This window comes from Tasmannia lanceolata, unplaced genomic scaffold (assembly GCF_043159265.1).
Source record: "Tasmannia lanceolata isolate RefF3 unplaced genomic scaffold, GAP_Taslan_0.1 ptg000019l, whole genome shotgun sequence".
NCBI classification, from domain to species: Eukaryota; Viridiplantae; Streptophyta; class Magnoliopsida; order Canellales; family Winteraceae; genus Tasmannia; species Tasmannia lanceolata.
Window position 1 is genome coordinate 6,546,422 of NW_027518696.1, and position 18,180 is coordinate 6,564,601.

The 18,180-nt window shown below is 39.1% G+C and overlaps 1 pseudogene; it reads left to right on the plus strand.

Annotated features, from left to right (window-relative positions):
* The first annotated feature begins 8,298 nt into the window (after positions 1-8,298).
* On the plus strand, positions 8,299-13,389 carry LOC143853242 (GDSL esterase/lipase At5g03980-like; annotated as a pseudogene).
* Positions 13,390-18,180: the final 4,791 nt, after the last annotated feature.

Genomic DNA, 18,180 nt, shown 5'->3' on the forward strand with positions numbered 1-18,180 from the left:
AAAAGGGAGAGAATAAAGAAGGAAAGGGTATAAAGCTGGTGCCAGTGAAATGTTACGAGAACGCATCTGGAACCTACTTTCATATTTTGTATACGTGTGAAGTGAGGGGAAATGACACAATTACCCTTAATTCTTTTTCGTAAAGTTGTAAAAATTGTTTAAAATGAAAAAGCTAAAGCTAAAAAGAAAGTCACTTTTGAGCTCCTTCTTCATGGGTCCCCTTCATAGTCACGTGGATAGATTCGTTGATCTTAACGGCCAAATGATGTTGAAAACACTTCGATTGATTGATCTTAGATATTGATCGAGCAAGCCTCTTTTAGGGTTTCACAAACAACAGTTGAACTACAGATTTTTTTTTTCTTTCCCAGATCTCTATGGTAGACGAGGGATGTTCATTTGATATGGGACCAAGAGCATATGAGACGCTTCATGACATTCTACGATATCAACCGTCACGATTGCACGTACTAGAATGGTTTTAAATTTCGACCGAAATCTGAAATTTCGGGTTCTGGTCGACTGAAATTGGACATACCCATTCGACCGAAATTTAAGGAAAATCAAACAAAAATCTCATTTTTTCATTATTAATTTTCCCGAAATTTGGACAAAAAATGCCGAACTTTTTATGGTATGAAAAAAATATTGATTTTATTCGTTTGGTTGTATTTTAGTCGAAATTTCGGTTTCGGGACCGAAACACATTATGAACCGAAATTTGAAATCATGCGTAAAGTTCCCACTTGGGATCCTAAAATTAACCATCACCATTGATCCCAGCATTAAATAGGACCAACATGATCTGGACAATTTCCATTGGGTCATCTCATTAGAGAGATGTCATAGCCTGAAAAATCCATCACATCAAACAATCTTAGACAGTTGATCAGCACATGGAAAATCAACAAAAACTAGGCAATAACCCAAAGAATTACGGATTACGACCACCTTTTAAAACAAGAATGAAACATGGGCTAATCTCCAAAATCCGGTGGTCAAAAGACCCTGATACCCTTTTGACATCGACAGCGTCATCCTTTTTCATTACTGCCTCTTAAATTGGAGCATTTCACGAAGCTTCTTTTGGCTTATTTGAATGTATGTTTGAACCGACAGAACATTAGGTTTGTTTCTATCTTGGCCGTCGGAAATAACTAGAGACGGATGGATGCTTGACACGTGTTGGAAAACTTTTTGGAACGCTGACAACCCATAGTCAATCATTATCTTTTCTCACTTCCCTTTTGGCTTAGAACGGTAATGTTATTGAATACGTCTCTTTTGGCTGAGAACGCCGCCGGATTCTATATTACGCCGCTGGAATATTAAGGGGTACACTGGCGAAAAATATGGTGTAAGCGGAAATAGGGTGTACGCCAGCATAATTCATGGGCATGCCGGCGTAAATAAAGGGATACGCCGATGGAAATAAGGTGCAAGCGAAAATAGGGTGTACACCGGCGGAATTCATGGGGTACGCTGGCGGAAATAAGGTGTACGCCGACAGAATTCATAGGTACGCAGGCGTAAATAATGGGGTACGCCGTAAATAATGAGGACCAAAAGAGAAGGGAAAATATTCTAAGCCAAAAGAGACGTATTTAATAAAGTTACCGTTCTATGCCAAAAGTGAAGTGAGAAAAGATAACGTCAACGTTCCAAAAAAAATTCCAACACGTATCAAGCATCCATCCATCTCTAGTTATTTCTGATGGCCAAGATAGAAACGAACCCAAGGTTCTGTCGGTTCAAGTACCCATTCAAATGAACTAAAAGAAGCCTCATGAAGCGCGCTAATTTAATAGGCAGTAATGAAAAATGAGGACTCCGTCGATGTCAGAAGGGTATTAGGATCTTCTCACCACCCAATTTTGAAGGATTACCTGGTGTTTCATTATTGTTTTCTAAGGTACGCAAAATTCGTAATTTCTCGGAACATGAGTTCCGCTTTCCACACTTTTCTCTAGTTTTAAACAAAAGCTTTGTACTATGAATGGTCTCATAAATTCCTTGGGAGAATAAACTAAAAGGGCGATTAGGTCTTTTCGACGCAACTGAAAGAAAGCATGGCATTCATTGCCCTGGTGAAAAGTAGTAGTGGCGGTTTCGTAACTTGTTTTTGTTTATTGTCAGTATGAAATTTTTTTTCCCTGAACGCCATTTATGACGGGGGGGGAGATGATATTTTCACCCCCCCTGCATTACGCATTCGCTCCCATTGTAAGGTGATTTGACTTGAACAGTGTGCAACTTTAACGTTTTTTTACATCAAATAACCTTATAAGGGGAGCGTATCCTAATAAGAGGGGGGTTGGGGGGGGGGGGGGCGCCTGGAGATATCATCGCCCTTTATGCGACATTCAAACCTTACTTTCACTTCACTTTTTGATGGGGTTGGAATGTAATAATTAAGGAAATGAAAGAAATAGGTAAGGTGTTTGGTAGGATAGGACATTCCACTTAGCAGAGTAATGATATATTTGTCACCATATCTTCCCTGGCCCACCCCCTTGTAGTGTAAAAAAGTAGCCAAAACTCATAAAGAGTTAAATACACTTAAAAGAGGTGGCCATGGAGGAAAATGGGGCGAATATGTCACTTACCACTATTTATCTCCTTTTGTCTAAAGCAAGCCCCCCCCCCCCCCCCCCCCCCCCCTCTCTTAACCCAATCAATTCAAGTTTGTACCTTTCACTAGCAGCAACAGGGTCGGGTTTTTCAAAACCCTAGCCCAACCCCGGATCCCATTTTCTTGGCCCTGACCCGCCTTGAGTCAGGGCTGGAAAACCTCAACCCATTGCTCGCCCTACAGGGCTCAATGCATCCTTGGCCCGCCCTGATTGGCCTTGATTGGGCCGGGCCGGGCCTGATTGACACTAGTGCAAATACCTGTTCAGAGTGCCAAAAATAAAGCAACCACATATTATATAGAATAAAATGATCAATAAACAGAGAAAGGGAACAAATAAGATAAAATGAATTCAACAACATGACGAGCAGCAGAGACAATTAATAATAATATAAAGAAACATCAATCCAAGATAATAAAAAACATTAGCAAAAGAAACATACACAGATGGTTCAATTCTATGATAGAAAACTTAAGGTCGGGCTGGGTCGGGCTAACCCAAGGTATTAACCCTGAACCTGACCTTGAGTCAGGGCCTAAAAAATGTACCCTGACCCGCCCTCAGGGTTGAAAAATCTAGCCCAGACCTTGTTCGGGCTCAGGGCGGGTAAGGGCAACTCCAAAGTTGCACCCTTACCTTTCACTGTCTCCACCGACACTACACGAGGAGTTATGTTATAAGATATACACGTAAAGAAATGATAGGTGCACTCCATTATGTTTGATATTGGCACCATTCATTATTTATACACTTTTAAATTTATTGTTGATGGCAATGGTGGATACAAGTGCTAGCAAACATTGTCATCAGATGTAGGCTAGATCATCCGAATTTAAATGAGTGGGACATAGATACAAGTTGTGGGTCCGTGAAAATTATGGGTGCTAAACATAGTCGATTCTAGGGAATTCTGGTTGAGCTTTTACCATAAAATTGGGTCGGGTTCATGTTGATTTCAATTCATTTTTTAGCAAAAGATCAACCCGGACCCAAATTGCTCCCAATGAAAGTAGCCCAGGTGCAATTAAAATTGGCAAATAAAGAAAATATCCTTCAATGTTTTGTATGTATAGGCTAAACATGAGTAATATTCCACTTATTTTTTGACCTCTCATGGACGTAAGTAGGGGTGTAAACGAGTCAAGCCGAGCCGAGTTTGGCCAGGCTCGGCTCGTTAAGCTCAAAAGCTCGGCTCGGGCTCGGCTCAACTCGGTCAAGCTCGCGAGCCTTATCGAGCTCGGGTTATATTAAGTTCACACCCCTCATCTTCCCTGGACAGCCCTATCTAGTGTAATTTGACTACTCTTTTTACACTAGGAGGTGGTGCAAGTAACAAATGGGGTTCCAAAAAAGAAGTGACATATTTTGCCTCCCCCTTTCACTCCCTAGACAACCCTTTTAGTGTGTGTGTGTGTGTGTATATATATATATATATATATATATATATATATATGAGGAAAGTGTCTCTAGTCTCTCCCCTAGATAAGCTTATCTACTCCTCCCTTTAAAAAAACACAGTGGGCCCACGCTGTTTGGATGATCCAAAGCATTCATTTGATAGGTCCTAACATAGATAGGGTGTGCCCAAAAAATCAGTACCAAAGGGTCATCCTAGAACTTCATTTTGTTGGGCACACCGTGTCCAAAATGAACGCATATAAACGTGGACGTTTATATGTGTCCATTCTGGGTACCACAAGGCACCACAAAACGAAGTTCTAGGATGACCCTTTGGTGCTGATTTTTTGGGCACACCCTATCTATGTTAGGACCTATCAAATGAATGCTTTGGATCATCCAAACAGCGTGGGTCCACTGTATTTTTTTAAAGGGAGGAGTAGATAAGCTTATCTAGGGGAGAGACTAGAGACACTTTCCTCTATATATATATATAATTTTTAACGAGCTTTAACGATCCGAGCCGAGCCTGCCCTAGCTCGGGCTCGGCTCAATAAGCTTAACGAGCCTGGCCAGCCGACTCGGCTCGTTAACGATTCGAGCCGAGCTCGAGCGAGCTTCCGAGCCCTAGCCAAAATTGACACCCTTAGACGTACGAGTTGGATTTCCTAAAATACCCTTCATGAGAAGGACTTACGACACTAATGGATGGTCTGATTTGAAATTGATCGTGAAACATCCGAATAATTCTCTTATTAATTAGGATCCGGCCGATATTGATCCGAATAGATTCGTGATCCAGATATAGGTGGATTAGGTACGAATTGGATCCATTGAGGGTGTCAATTTAATCAACAGTTTGAGATAGCTTTTCTCTTAGAATATTCAAAGCTAAGATAGATTTATACTTAAAACCAATTGAAGACTGATCAGATTACTTTAATTTATGCAAGGGATATGATAACTGCAACTCCTAATTTTGATAGTGGGACTTTCTCTCCACCAGGTATCCCCCTATTTTTGTGAAACGTAGAGGAGTACAGTTATCAAAACGAGGGGCAGTCTATTAAAGAGAGGGCCATTGTCACCACAAGGTAGAGTAATATAACCTATAAAAAAAGGTAGTGTAATATTCTCGAATACTATGGACCCACTTCATAGGATGATCCAAACTGTTCAATTGTTAGGCACCAGATCTTACATGCTGTGTGCGCGTAAAGTCAAGTATTTTCCAAAAAGGTATTTTCCAAAAAGTTGCATCGGACCCACTTCATAGGATAATCCAAACTGTTCATTTGTTAGGCCACAACTTGAATAGGCTGCAATATAAACAGAGAAGATTACTGAAGTCGTTCGCCCAACAAATGAGCGGTTTGGATCATCCTATGAAGTGGGCCCTACAATACGTTTTGAAAACTGAGCACACACCTAGCATAAAATATATCTGCACTTGACTCTGTGTGTAGGGTTTCAATATCTAAATACACAGTTTTTAGTATTACCAAGATAAGGCCACTAATATTATATTAAATTTCTTACATTAATCTACTAATCAAGTTTAAAACATGTGATCAAGAAGATGAAACGTGGCATTCTAAAAGGGTAAAAGTGCCTAAGGAGAGCTTTCATATTCCCCAATTAATCAATTCTAAAACATGGGATGAAGAGGGTGGCACTTATCCAAAGGGTTTAACTTAATCTTTTTTGAGTCAAAACACAAAACACAATGCTTACGACTCTATGGTCTCTCATTTCTTCACGACTAACACAGGACTCCAAAGCCTTGATCACTCTAAAATCCCTATTGAAGTCCCTACATGAGGAGTCTCAGACATCCCCAGACCGACCCACGATCCACTGAGACTTCCTGACCAACAGTCCCTAGGGGATTTAAAATACTGTAAAAGGAAAGTCAATTTTATGCTGCCAAACCTCTTAAATAAATGCTAAAAAGAAAGAAAGTTTTATGATCCGTTGATCCAAATGTAACCCATAAGTCCAGCCAAATGCCTCAGAGAGAACACCTTGATCGGATGATCATATGCCTTTGATCCATCAAGAAAAGCTTATATAGGATTCCATCAACAAAAGCTAAGCCATAGATTTTTGTATTCTTCGTATCTAACACATGATAGTCCCAATCTTTTATTCCGTAGGTAAGCTGGGATTGTACCTTGGACCTCAAGGTTGAAGAACACAGTCTTTACCATTGATCTTGAGGCTCAACCCCTTGATATTTCTGTTCTGGATGGGATTAAAATCATGTGGGACGCCCACGACTTTCTATAAAGTCCTAAATTAAGTCCTAAATGTAGCTAAGAAATTTTCACAACCTTATCTTGGCTAAAACGTTGGCATAGATGATAGAGTGTATGGAACTACTAGTATTCCGGCCTGTGCTATGGAGGGGTGTAAAGTGTTGGGTCCTACCCTAATGCATAGGTTCTGGGTAGAGATAGATACCCCACCCTGGGGGGGCCACCCATCAATAACATTAGGAGTAAAATGGTGGGCCCTGCCCCAGCAAAACCTAAGGCGTAAACTGGTTGGATCCAAGCCATAATTAATAAACATGGTAGATGTAAACCTGTAATGCGGTGGCCCCATATCAAACTTGAGGAGTAAAAAGGCGGGCCCACCTGATGCGTGGGTTTGGATTGAGAGGGTGATCCTACCACATCAAAATGTAGGGCCCATCCGGATGCATGGGTGTAAAATGATGGGGCTCACCCATTAAAAATAAGCAGAAAAATGGAGGGGCCCATCCTATGCATAGGTTTGGTTAAAGATGGTGGCACCTACGCAACAAAACATTTGGTGTGAATTGGTAGGCCCCACCCCAACTTGAATTGGTGGCCCCATCTTAATGCATGGGTTTGGGTGGAGATTGTGGGATCCATTCATCAAAATATGAAGTGTAAAAGGGTACGTGGGGGCTATCTCATAAAATGAGGTGTAAATGGTGGGCCCTACTCTATGAATGGTTTGGGTGGAGATGGTAGCTCCATCCCACCAAAACATGAGGTGTAAACTCGTGGCCCTCACCCATGTTATGCATCAAGTGAAGAAAAATTCTGATTTCCCATCCCATAAAATGAGGAGTAAATGGTGGGCCCTACTATATGCAAGCCTTTGGGTGAAGATGGTAGCCACATCCCATCAAACCATGAAGAATAAAATGATGGGCCCCAACCATGCTATGCACCAGGCAGAAAAATCTATAAAAATTCCAATGTCTAGGAAATTTATAATTTTCCTTAAAGACATGAAAAAGATTTATTTTTGAAAAGTAATTTTGTGATAAAAATTCCAATAATATGGTGGGCCCAACCCTAAAAAATTAGGGGTGGATATGGTGGGGCCACATGACCACACCCCATCTAAACATGAGGATTAAAATAGTGGCCCACCCAAGAGTGTAAAATGATGCCCCATGCTATGTGCATGGATTTTTGTATGTAGAGGATTAGTATATTTTCAAAAGCTAATTAATAGGGGTGTCTTTCAACCTATTTGAGAGAGATTTTATGTCCTGATTTTTAATGATAAATGGAAAAAATTTTAGTGGTTGGAAAAAGTTTTTCAAAAAAGATTCCTTGGAAAAAATGTGAATGACACTGGAAACAAACTTGCTTGGGTCCTGTTCGTTTAAGAATTTGAAAACTGATTGCGAATGCTTAAGTTCAATAATCAGTTTGGCACTTATAATCGGTTGCCATAATAAAAAAAACGAACAGGGCCTTAGTATATATTATAGATTATCGATAGATAGATAATTTTTCATTACAATGACAAAAGGTCCACAAATATCAGAGAGTGAATATAAGTGAAAGTAAGCAGCATGTGACCCTTAAAAACTCACCTATTGCCAAGAATAGAAATAGTTATAGACATTAGCTTGCCCACTCAGAGCATATTGTGATTCTTGGGTGGAAGACCTGGCACTCCACTACTGACCATACCATGCCCTCGGAAGGAATTAGTGATGATTACCATGAAAGCTGAGGATGTGTTGACATAAATGGTAAATGAACGAAAACTTAACTTTTTCTGGGAAATGATATCCCCCCCCCCCCCCCCCCCCCCCCCGGCTAAACGGATAAAATCCCCCCCTTTAATGGTTTCTGTGATAATGGTTCACTGCTTGAGGATAAATTCACCCCTTTAACGTTTTTATCTGCCTTTAAAACTTAAAAGGAGGGGGTGGGGGGAGATTTTATCCGCCCCAAATTTTTTTTTTTTTTTTTTGTAATCAATAACAATAACAATGGCAGGTGCCAACATCAAGAATTCAAGATATAGGGTTAAAAGGGTGTATCTGTAAATGTTCTGAACACAGGCGTTCATTTACTAGCAGATTCACGTTCAATAATTTTGTTCAATTTATTTATAAATGAAAATTAAAAGAAAAGAAAGTACAAAAAGACCTACCAAAGCGCAAAATTACAAACCACCGCAGTTGGTTCGTAGGAGAAATCGGAAAAAAAAACTGTTCTTCTAGCAAACTGAATCATGAATATCAAACCACCGTAGTTGCAGTTTTGACCTTTAATTTAAAATGACATGCCTAAGAATGTCCCATTAAAATTTGGGAAATGATAAATGCGCCCCTGGTACGTACGGGGCAATCAGGAACGTTGGGAGATTGAATCATTCCTTCATTCTAGTCTCTGGCTAGTCGTAGCAAGCCAACCACTTCCATTTCCAACTTGGCTAATGAGGTCCAGGGCTATTCCGGCTATTCCTTTCTGGAATTCTTCCCACGAGAAGTACATCAGTCCCTCCCCAGTCATAGGTGCTTTGCAGCTGGCTGTCCCAAGTTTAAAAAGAGGCGGATTTATCACTTCCCAAAAAAAATTCCACAAGAAATATTGTTACTACAACCCAAACAGGGCCCAAGTCTTAATTTTTTTTCCTGAAAAAGTAAGAAAACACCATATAAGATTTTTTACAGTCCTTGACACATAACGAATGCATCACGTAGATCTAATTATGGAAAGAGGACTGTGGCAAATGCGCCACGAACCTTACTATATATTTAACATCTCTCGGCTTATTAATTAACTTGTTTTAACTCCATCGCTCCTTCTACAATGTCCTCTAATAGTCTGATTCTATTATTGACATTGATATTCTACTCTTCCTTTCTTCTTCATTCCGGTTATTCCATTGAAGCCATATATAATTTTGGAGACTTGGCAGAAAAATATAATATATTTAATCCAAAAAAACATTACAATGAAAACATACTACAGCTGTACTCGATGAGTCTTCATGTTTAGAAAGCATGATTGTTTCATTATCAATGCTACAAAATATATATTTTTCATATTTATTTGAGGAAAGTTTTTCTAGTCGGCCAACTAGATAAGCTTCTCTAGTCCGCCGACCAAAAACAAAGTGGGCCCATGTTCTTTAGATGATCAAAAGCATTCATTTGATGGGCCCTCTCATAGATAGGGTGTGCCCAAAAAATCAGCTTCATAGGATCATCCTAGCCCTTTGATTTGTGGAGGTTAAAAATGGACAGTGGAGGTTAAAAACATAGTGACCTCATGTTGTTTTGATGATCCAAAGCATTCATTTGATGGGCCTGACATAGATAGGATGTGCCTAAAAAATCATCTCCATAGGATCATCCTAACTCTTCGATTTATGGAGGTTAAAATGGACGCGTATAAACTCCACAAATCTGTCCATTTTTAACCTCCACAAATCAAAGGTTTAGGATGATCCTATGTAGCTGATTCTTTGGGCACACCCGATCTATGCCAGGGCCTATCAAATGAATGTTTTGGATTATCCAAATAATGTGGGGCACACTGTATTTTTTGGTCGGCGGACTAGAGAAGCTTCTATGCATGCTTATAGCATATAAAATCTGAACTATGCATGCTTATAGCATAAAAGGTTTGGATCATCCCATGGTGTTTTGAAAAATACTGAACTATGCATGCTTATAGCATATAAAATCTCTAAAAACAAGAGGTGTGGGGTATCATAATTCCACCCCTCAATTCTTTTGATAAAGGGTATTTTTGTCAATTTTAAATTTAAGACCATCTTCCGTTTGAATCTGTCACAAGACGTCAACTTTATCCCCAATTGCAAAATATGGCCAAATGCCGTTCCTCTTCATGCAAATTTGCAAACTATGCTACTCTTGTTGCAAATATTGCATAGTAGGTTAGTCTTTTTGCAAAAACACCTTTTATGTAAATTACAATTTTTGCCAAATGCCCAAAAAGCCCATTGCATCATTCATCAGAGAAAATAAAATATTAAAAAGGGTGCAAGGACATTTTAGGAATAATAAAAAAAATTCGCCCAACTCAAGGGAGGAGCTCCCCCCCTTACACTACATGTAGCTCCGCTCCTGGATTGTGATAATTTGATTTTTTTTTTTAAACAGATAATGATCATAATTTGATTTTTAGATTGGTAGGTTGTGTTCAGATTGGGTCTTTGAGTCATGTTAACGAAGATTGATCTATATTGGGCACCGCTTCTTCCTTGAACCATCCTTAGGGTTCAAACCCAGATTAAGGTCTGACCATATGTTAGAGAGTAAAACGAATTAATCTTGTAGGATGCTAAAGAAACTCGTTGATTTCTACTAGAAGTACATGATTATTCATCTGCTTCTCACGTTCCGTGAATAGTCGAAACATGGAAGAATATTGAAAAAGGCATTTTGATTCTATCTTTGTTCGTTTAGTGATCCATCAAGCCTTGATTAGGTTTCCACAAAGACAAGCTATACCGTTGATTTTTTTCATGATCGAGCGTGCTAAAGTAAAAAAGATTAAATAACGCCTTCTCCAACAGCTTAAGCTTTTTGAGTAATTGGTTGTTTCACATGGTACCAGAGAAAAGGTCATGGGTTCATACCTCCACGATATTAAAAATCCACATGGACTCGCCAATCCAAAAGTGTGGGGCCACATGTGAGGGGGAGTGATAAGTAAAACTAGGCAACTCTAATTTAGACACAAATTATACCTGAAATGCAAGTGGTTTGTAGAAACAGTCAACCACACTTGCACTAATACACTTTTGGAGTTTATGCTTTGCAGCTCTTTACTACAATCTCCCCCTTCTCAACCCATACTTGGAGAGAGATGCCACATTCAATCACGGAGTAAATTTCGCAGTAGCAGGAGCTACTGCCCTCGATACTTCCTTCTTAGAGAAGAAAAATATTCATATACCTTGGACCAATAGCTCCCTTCATGTCCAACTTGACTGGTTCGTGACCCATCTCAACTCACCTATGCCTAGGGCTGCAACTCGAGCCGGGTTTTACCCGACCCACCCGCATCGACCCGACCCGAAAATAGCCTGGGTTGGGTTCAGGTTTCATGGGTTTCGGGTCGAGCCGGGTTGAGCATTCAAAAGCCCGCATGAATCTCGGGTCGAGCCGGGTTTGAAGGGGCCCGACCCAACCCGAGTTACATAAGTTATAGTATGTACATTTTTTCTATTGTTAGTTAAAAGTTAAAAGTGAAAACCCACACACCCACTGTTATTGCGTGTGAGTGTAATTTCTGCTTCTATGAGTTGAGTTGATTCAAGTGTTTGATTCAGCATTGTTTGATTGTAATTACAACATTGTTTGATTACATCATTGTTTGATTCAAGTGTAATGTGAATGTAATTACATCATTGTTTGATTCGAGTGTAATGTGAGTGTAATTTTTGCTTCTATGAGTTGAGTTGCCTTGCCAAACAAGAATTTTCCTTAAAAAATTGCGTCAACGTGAAAAAACCCGACCCGACCCGAGATTTATCATGGGTAGGGCCGGGTTTGGGAATCGTGGGTTTTCCGAAAAAAAACTCGACCCGACCCGACCCGAGATATTTATCGGGTAGGGTTGGGTTCTCCAAAACCCGACCCGCCCGACCCGAGTTGCAGCCCTACCTATGCCAGCAATACAGGCAAGTCGTACAAATGTGAGCTTTATGTGGAGTTTAGTTTAGTTATATTATAATCAAATTTTAACTATTTTAATCTTTTTCTATTAATTATAGAGTGTGCAGAGAAGTTTGAGAGAACCCTTTTCTTGATGGGGGAAATTGGAGGGAATGACTACAACTATGCTTTGAACCAAGGCAAAACTTTAGAAGAAGTGACATGCTACATACCCCAAGTAGTAAAAACTATAAAAGAGGGTGCAAGAGTAAGTTCTCTTTTTCTAAAAACATGTGTGCTTGTGATGGTGATTTGATCATTACAGTCTGACTCTATGTTGTCCTAGAGATTATTATCATCTCAGAAAGACCCACTTAAATTTAACATTATTGTCTGTGATGATTAATTCAGAGATTAATCAAAGCTGGGGCGGTTCAACTAGTAATTCCTGGAAACTTACCGATTGGATGCCTACCAAGATACCTTACTGCATTCCGCACCAATGATTCGGTATCTTACGATAAGAGAGGGTGCCTGAAAGACTTTAACAAGTTAGCTATGCATCACAACAATCATCTAAAACAAGTCATAAAGCACCTTAAAAAGGAATATCATCATGTTGTTTTTAAGTACGCTGATTATTACAACACTTTCATTGACCTCCTCGACCATGCTACAGTTCTAGGTGTGTTTGTTCTAACCTCTCTCATCATCAATTTTCTAATTACTTTAACCAAAATATTGATTTACAAAAGTTGGATAATTACAAATAGGGGTGCAACTTGGGTCGGGCTCAACCCGAACCCGACGGGTTCAACCCAATTTTGGATCGAGTTGGGTTGGCATTTTCTCGCGTCGGGTTGGATTAGGGTTGGGAAAAGTCAACCCGATTTAAATTCGGGTTGGGTTAGGGTTGAGGCCTTGGCAACCCGACCCAACCTCTGTCCTCTAATTTTATCATGATTTTCTCAGCATTAGGTTTTTCTTTCTTGTATTTTTTTGTTTGGTCGCAGATGACCCGATCCCAATCCGACTCAACCCATACCTATTTGGAGGCAGGTTGGGTTAGGGTTGACCATCCACAACCCGAGGCTCGGGTTGGGTCGGGTTAGGGTTGTGGGAATGCTATATCGGGTTGGGTTAGGGCCTCAACCCAACCCAAGTTGCACCCCTAATTACAAAGGTAACAGTGATTATACACAAGAGAATCACTACTAAATGCCTTCTTTTGTCTCTCTTATAGGATTCGATGGAGCTACTTTGATGAAAGCTTGTTGTGGGAGTGGAGGTGACTATAATTTCGACTTGAACAAGACATGTGGTGCGCCTGGCGTTCCCGTGTGCCGTAACCCCTAAAAGTACATTCATTGGGACGGTGTTCACATGACTCAAGGGGCCTACAAACATATGGCAGAAAAGCTGATCTTCAACATGCTCATTAAGTAGAACCGTTTGGGCAACGTCTAGATGTTAGTATTAGAAATATATTAGTTTTCTATAGGTACAATTTGAATAGATATCTGTTGGAAATTGTAAACCAAAACGATTGTGAATGGGTTTGTGAAAAGTCATTCTTGTCTTCTAGGTATTTATTGTGTGTGGAAAGTCTCGTTTTTAATGTCTAGTTAGATTATCAAATAGTCAAATGGTGAGTTCCTATATTGTTGCTTAGCATTTCTAGATAACTCATGGGAACTACAACTATGTGGTTAATATATTTGCTATTTGTAGGTATGTCTTGTGTCTATAAGTTTGGAGTCTTTGTGTAGAGATTGTAAGCTTAAGAACTTCAAGGGAAAGCTTAGAGAAAAGCTTCAAGGGCGAAAACTTAAGGGAGAACAAGTGTAGTAACCTCTTGTAAGTTGGTTTGATATATATAAAAGTTATTTTATTTTGGTGTTACACTTGGTTTTGGTGGAGCTCTACTGGTGCTCTTTGGCTGTGTATCTCCAAAGCTCCCTTACCTTTCTCTTATGATCACATCACACATAATCCATCTACGTAATTGGGACCAACAATTTCCGCCTTAACTACAAATTTAGAATAGGTTTTCTTTGCTTAAATTATAGTTAGATAAGATTGTAACATGCAATCTTACTACAAGACTACAAGCTATTGTTTTGCTTACCGTTTGTCGTAGGGCAGACCGACATTTAGTGTCACCAAGTTTGATACCCACTTTCGTTTTAAATTATAGTGAACTTTTGGGATTTTCGTTTGATTTTCTATGCATAATTCAAATTATTATACCCACTTCCTCAAGTATGATAGCAGGATTTATTGGGTGACACTGTTTTGTATCACATGAATAGAGTTGCTTGGATCACATCCAACTACCTCAGACAGTCTACTTGTGTGGGTTCCACGTGATCACCCACCTCCAACAATAGTTTGAAATATATTGTTGAAATCTGATGTCCTCATAAATATATAGGTTTTGCCGAAGTTAGGCATTATAAAGTAAGTTTCTTCCATTGACAACCACTCTATTTCATAAAAATATCAGTTTGAAGAAAGCATTGTGATTTTCATATTCAGAAGCTTCATTAATTCAGTTTTTTTTAGTGCATACAAGTCAATCTGACGAAATGCACAAAATGTTTTTACTGTCCCTTTTTTTTTTTACATTTTAGTATACTTTCAATTGAATATTAAAAATCATGCTTTCTTGATAGGTCAATCCCATTTTAGGTTAAGAATCATAATGAGAAGAGTGCTGCTGCGGAACCTGTTGCCTAACCAAGAGCTGAAACGAACAAATCCCTACATGCCACATGGCATAGGGAGGAGTAGTTTTGTCCAGTGTTTAAAAATGCGGTTTCGACGCGGAACGCGGGCGAAGAAAATCCTTGTTGACTCGACACGGGCGCGGTCAAGAACGCGGTTGACGCGGGTGACGCGGCCAAGTCAGACGAGTCGTAATTATTTATAAAAAATTTAGTATGCTTGGAAATGATATATTCACCTCTTTTTTTCTTAGGACAGCCCACTCTAGTGTAAAAGGGTAGTCATAAATACACTAAAGGAGGCTGTCAAAGTAAAAAACAGGGGCAAGTATATCACTTCTCTTCTTTACAGTTAATTTAGAACTTTAGATTTTAGTTACTTTACTGATATTTTCCTACATTTAGTAAGGAGAATATCAAAAAGGGTTGTGCTAATAACAATTCCCTTATGTCTTTATTATTTAACCAGCTGTTGAGTGGTATAGCAGTTACCAAGAAGCTCTCATTCAAACAGCCGAATGACAGTTCTAGGAAAGTGGGAGAAAAGCAAATGTAGAAATGATATATTAGCCCCCTTTCCTTACCTGGGCTACCCTCTTGTTGTATAGATGAGTAGCCATAAATAAACAAGAGGGGAGTGGCCAAGGGAAGAAAATGGGGCGTACGTATCACTTCCTCATATTTATTATGAAGATGAGTTGCATCTGTCACATAGTAAATAAGGGATTTGCTACCCAGTTTCGCGTCTGGCTTTTGGACGTGAGAACAGCCAGCCACCTATGAATTAAATGAAGAAGACAAAATCTGCCAAAGTCATTTTCATAATAAACTATTCATTTTTATAATAAATAATGGGGTTGTTGGGCAGAGCCTGTCATCTCCATCTCTTTTTCTAGAAATCTGTAAGATCGCAGTAGCTCTTTCGTTTTTTGGAAAAAAAATCAAAATAGCATTAAACAAGACAAAAAAGCATTTTATATTGTTTTATCACCAACCCATCCTCTCCCATCCCCCTCAAGTTAGGGTTCTTTCTTTCTACCTTGAATGAAGAAACCTAAGCATATTTTCAGGTATGATTTTTGCCTGAAATCTTTTTTTTTTTCCTTTTTTGATTGCGGGATGATTGAGTCTAAGGTCACGAATCAGCAAGATTCTCGAAATCACCAAGACTCAGCCAAACTCGGCCAGGCTCAGCCAAACTCGGCCAGACTTGACGCGGACTCGCCGAGTTCTTGACTCCAAAACGCAGCCATTCCATTTCCACGTCGACTCGGCCGAGTTCCGAGTCGAGTCGCCGAGTTTTGAAACACTGGTTTTGCCATTTGAAGAAACAAAAAAGAACAAAGATCAAATTAGGGAAGATGATGTTTTCGCCCCCCCTTTAGGATAATACACCTACGGGGCGAAAAAATAATCTCCCTAAAGTTAAGTAGTTGTTAACGTGTGAAGAGGCTATTTGTATGTTCCATACTTGGGTACAATGATTATAAAGTAAGACTAATCATCTTAAGCAAGGTTGAGCAAGGTTGGTGCCTAATGCTTTCTAATCCATTAATCTAAACACAAATCCTTTTTGGAGACATAAACCCTTACGTGCTTACTGACTCTTCAATATTGCTGGCCATACGAGTGAAAATTTGGATTGTCGCGCCAACACATATACTCTGGATTTTGTAAACTATTATTTCAATCTTCTAATGGATAAAAATAGGGATCTGCTAAGCTCCATCGCAAAAAGCTTTTCACAGCTGGTCTATTGCACGTCAGACCAGCCCCCTCGTGAATGGAGACAAAAGCTGTTGTCTTTATTAACGAGTTGGCTGGTCTGATGTGCGACAGACCAGCCGCGAAAATCCCTTTGCGAATGGACGCTAGCAATTCCCATAAAAATATTCTTTTTTATGGGTAAATAATAAAAATATTCTTAGATACTAGGAACTGAGCATAGCAATTATCCCCTTGTGGGAATTTAAAATCAAATGCACTTGATTTATGCAGCACCAAACCAATTGTTCGTGTTCTTGCAAACAATGACTAAGCATAATATCACTTTCTTTTGACATAAAATGGGCGTAAAACAAATTTTATGCACATTTTTAAGTGGAAAAAGGCATAAAATTTGTTTTACTCCCATTTTACATCGAATGAAACATAGTCTTAAGGGTAAAAGGCAATTTTTGGGACTTACATGTGGGCATAGGAGGGCATGGATGTGAGATCAAGAAAATTTATCTTGTAGAACATCATGAGGCGATCCACCTGATTGATCACACACTAAACAGACATCCTATTCCTAATTAAGAAGAAGGATTATAAAAAATAAGGGATTTGCTATGCAATTTTGCATAAAGTCGTTTTAAGATTCACTTTTGCAGGAGAGAACAGCCACACAGGCTCGGTTTTTAGTGTATTTTGTCTTAATCATTTAATTCATGTGAGGGGATGTCATTCCATCAAAACTGCACTGCGAAACGGCTTTCCATGTTGCCTGGTAAATTCGTAAGAAAGAAATATATAATGTATTAAGGGAAACGCAGGTCAGCTCAAGCACCTATTTGTTAGGATAATGACTAATTTCAATGATTGTAGAAAATGATAAATTTTCACGCCAAAAATTTTTACATCTGTATCATCAAGTGTATAAATTTGAGAAACAATTTTTTCACATCATAAGTATGATTAGCCAAATGAAAACAACTATATCAATATATTAGAAAACAATTCACCAAGTTACTCAAGAGATACTTAAGAAGTCATTGTACACTTATAAGAGTCGGGTTGGATTTCGGGTTTTTTTCTTTAAACCCTATCCGACTCAAGATTTAGTCGGGTTTTTGAACCTAAAACCCTACCCTACCCAAGACCCATGTTTTCTAAACCCGACCGAGGTTATTTTCAGGTCGGGTCAAGACGGGTCGATGCGGGTCCGGTAAATCCCGATCCAAGTTGCAGCCTTATTTACTGGCATACCAGTCAATGCTTCAGGGTTGTGAATAGAAGATCTTTTAGAGAGACTTGATTTTTTTTTAAAAGTAATTCAAAAACCAAATTTATTGTTCTTCACATTGTCGAGTTAGCAGCCAAATTTATTGTTCTTCCATTGTCAAGGTAGCAGCTCAGAATTAATGGGCTGAGCATTGGCAGCTCAAAGACGGGATTTATTAGTCAGCCTGGTTGTTTTCGTCGCAAATCATGAAGATGAAAGAGAGGACTCAAAACAGTTTTGAGGTTTTCATCAAAAGGGTTGAGAAATCAACATAAAATCAAAAGGAAAAATCAACCAATTATCTTAGACCTATATCGCAACACATCAATACTTGTATAAACCATGGCAATCATCAAATGTTTTTCTTTTCTAGATTATATATTTGAATGGTGGGTTCTGATGCCAACTCTAAATTTAATGCAAAAATAGATTAATTATAATTGCAATAATTTAAGGGAAATGATTTCTGGGCTCCAATGTTTTAATAAACATGCGCCCCAACTTTTGTCGTGTAGTATTTAAAGG